This window comes from Meriones unguiculatus, chromosome 3, assembly GCF_030254825.1.
Source record: "Meriones unguiculatus strain TT.TT164.6M chromosome 3, Bangor_MerUng_6.1, whole genome shotgun sequence".
Taxonomy (NCBI): Eukaryota; Metazoa; Chordata; class Mammalia; order Rodentia; family Muridae; genus Meriones; species Meriones unguiculatus.
In genome coordinates, this window is record NC_083351.1 from 86,795,729 (window position 1) to 86,799,591 (window position 3,863).

The 3,863-nt window shown below is 38.6% G+C and overlaps 1 pseudogene; it reads left to right on the top strand.

Moving 5' to 3' along the window:
• The first annotated feature begins 372 nt into the window (after nucleotides 1-372).
• On the top strand, nucleotides 373-1,300 carry LOC110544401 (olfactory receptor 4C46-like; annotated as a pseudogene).
• Nucleotides 1,301-3,863: the final 2,563 nt, after the last annotated feature.

Consider the following 3,863-nt stretch of genomic DNA (forward strand, 5'->3'; position numbering starts at 1 on the left):
CGTGGCACGCCTGGGTTGGCTACCCAGAGGCTATTTAAGCTGTGGGCTGGCTTTCCCCAGGGTCCGAGGATTGTTCAAGGTTCCTGAATAAACTGCATTGAAAAAAAAATTCTGCAGACTTGAGATTGCTTATTGTATTTATAAACAAACATTGCTCGTGTTCATAATCTTTTCAGCTACCTTCACTGAGGAGACAACTTCATAGTCGTAAACAATCATAAATATCTAGAACTCTTTCTGCAATATTAAAATAATCTTGCTGTATTTCATTAATTAACATAATCAAAGTACTAATTATTAAAATACAGAAATTACTGAAACATGAGGATATTCATTTTTCTAGGAAATATAATTAACTGTCTCATAAACTAGATGGAATATAGGAGCAACGTGACTGAGTTTATTCTACTGGGACTCACACAGAACCCACACATGCAGAAAATTGTATTTGCTGTGGTTTTGGTCATCTATATCTTCTCTGTGGTGGGGAATTTGCTCATTCTGATAACCATTACAAACAGCCAGTTGCTGGGATCCCCTATGTAGTATTTCCTGGCCTATCTCTCCTTTATTGATGCCTGCTACTCCTCTGTCAATGCACCTAAACTGATTGTTGATTCACTCTATGAAAGAAAATCTATTCAGTTCAATGGATGCATGACCCAAGTTTTTGGGGAACACTTCTTTGGAGGAGCTGAGGTCATCTTGCTTACTGTGATGGCCTATGACCGCTATGTAGCCATCTGTAAACCCTTGCACTATGCAACCATCATGAATTGCCAACTTTGTAACTTACTTGTGGGAGTGTCATGGGCTGGGGGCTCTCTTCATGGAAGTATATAAATTCTTTTCATTATTGGACTACTTTTCTGTGGCCCTAATGTCATAGATCACTTTATGTGTGATCTGAACCCTTTGCTTGATCTAGCCTGTGAAGATACTCACATTCTAGGCCTCTTTGTGTGCCAACAGTGGCTTCATCTGCCTCTTAAACTTCCTCTTGCTGCTCATCTCCTACATGGTCATCTTAAACTCACTAAAGACCCACAGTGCAGAAGGAAGGCGCAAAGCCCTCTCTACCTGTGTTTTTCACATTACAGTGGTGGTTTTATTTTTTGTGCCTTGCATATTTGTGTACATGAGACCTGCAGCTACATAACCCATTGATAAGGCAGTTGCTATATTTTATACTATGATAACTCCCATACTAAACCCATTAATCTACAACTTGAGAAATACTCAGATGAAAAATGCCATTTGGAAATTGTTTAGTAGAAAAATTCAGCCAGATGACAAATAAACTCACAATCATGTGACTTCAGATGGACTGGAAAAAGAATGGAATGGACAGTTTAGATGATCTCTATATGAATGTCTTACTTACACAATGAAGAAACAACTGCTACTCATTTGAGTTACACAAGGGGAAGCAGAAATGAGTGCCCCAAATCGGGAAAGCCCAATTTAGGTTGCTTTACTGTTCTAACAAACACTACACACACACACACACACACACACACACACACACACACACACTGCCTGACAATTGAATATATTTGCCTTTTTCTAGAAAATCTCTGATCCAATGAACTAAGTTTATAGAGATTTTCAGGATAGAAAATTCTGGCTTCTTCCTTCAATGTTTTCTGTTATGTAATGATGCAAATAATGCCTTTGGAAGTTAAATTCTGACAATTGACCCTTTGTTATCCCATAATCTAATTAATAACTTAGCATAGATATTTTTCTACTGTGCAACATAATTTTCCCACTGTAGGTACAGACTGAAGAGACTGACAATTAAAGAACTATTCAGGGCACCTGTTTACAGTTTACAATTACAGACATAATTACAGACCGAAATTATGTCTTAATTGCTTATATATTTAGGTGTAGGAGTCGAATGATAAATCATACCAAAATTCCAATTTCCCTAACCAAAAATCCCTTCTTTCATACTTCTTATTTTCAAATCTTTCAGTTATATTTATTATTATTATTATTATTATTATTATTATTATGTGTTTGGCATACTTACTGTGGTGCTTTTGTAGAAGTCAGTGTCTTCTCTGGTGGCAGTTGTCTTCTTTCTTCACCTTTGTGTAGGTTACCAGGCTAGCACAGAAAGCACCTTTACATGCTGAGCCATTTTGCCCACCCGTATTTTTTTAAATTTTTAAAAATTAAAATATAATTTTCTCCCTCTCCTTTCTCTAACTTTTTCATTACACCCCTGTCATATGTATTCTATTTTCAAGTGGTTTATACATTCATATTTATAAATTTGTTTATACATTTCCTCCTCACTGTGGACATGCTTTTGATCATGTTGCTGCCACACATTTCAACAGAGCTATCTATCAATGGCTGAGCTGCAGCACATAATGATGCAAATTATCCTACTGAGTGCACATAAATACAGTTGATCTCATACAATTTGTAATTTTTTCACCATTATCACACCTAATGGTGTGATGGATAAATTAGATTAATCATACAGCCTTTGTAATGAAGTACACCCACTCAGAAATCACATTTTGAATTGAATAAGTCTACCTGTATGTCTAGAAGCTTATCAGGGTGGTGGGAGTGCTCCCTAAGGAAAATTAGAATTTTCTTGCAGTAAAATGTCTTCATAGAAGGCCATTATAGTTTTCTCAGAAAATGTAGGATAAATCCTTCTGAGCTGAAACTACCAGTTTGCAATAGAAAGATAGGGTTCTGCTGCATATGGAGACAGTTTTATTAACACTTAAAAATACTCATCTTTTCCTATTGTATTATTTTCTACTCATTGAGAAATGTAAGCCAGAACTTGAAATTTGTCTCTTTCTAATTCTTTCTATATAAAAAGTTACTTGTCCAACCCAGTACCATGCATGGAGATAACCTAGAACCCCTGCACAGATGTAGCCCATGGCAGTTCAGTGTCCAAGTGGGTTACATAGTAATGTGAAGAGGGACTGCCTCTGACATAATCTGACTGGCCTGCTCTTTGATCACCTCCCCCTGGCGGGGAGCAGCCTTACCAGGCCATAGTAGAGGACAATACAGCCACTTTTGATGTGAACTGATGGACTAAGATCACAAAGGAGAGGAGAACCTCCCCTATCAGTGGACTTGGGGAGTGGCATGCATGCAGAGGGAGAAGGGAGAGTGGGATTGGGAGGGGAGGAGAGAGGGGCTTATGGGGGGATGCACAATGAATAAAGTGTAATTGATGAAAAATTTAAAAAAAGAAAAAAAAAGATAATTTAAGAACCTTAAATGACTTTCAAAAGTGGAGGAAAACATGGAGTTAGTCAATTTACATGGAGCATGTCTCGCCCCTGGGGGCAATGGTCTCCTGAGCCTACTCAGACCTCGGACACCACCACTGCTAGTTCTAGAACTGATGCAGGATGTTCCATCGAGAGGGTTAAGGCTTCTCATAATATTTCCTATAAGTCCACACCTGTTTGTTTATATCCCCCATTTTTATTCATTGTTACCCATATAGAGCCAAGTAATTGTGGTAATGAAACTTGCTTTTTTGCCCAACGCTGGAATGCTAGTGAATTTAGGTATGCCCTGGTTACTCGCATGCCTCGCTGGGTGCCTGTGCCTGTTGATGCCCCTCACGCTATGACTCTCTTCAGACAGAAAAGGGATCTTGGAATTACAGCTGCTATTGTTACTGTCATCTCATTGGCGGCTGTTGGAGCTACCACCCCGGCATTAGTCATGAGTCATACTGTGCAGACTGCTCAGACCCTAAATAATCTTTTAGCCAATGTAGCCCATGCTTTAGATGTACAAAAAGGAATTAATGATCAACTAAAAGGAGGCTTGATGGTGTTCAATCAGAGGATTGACCTCGTGCA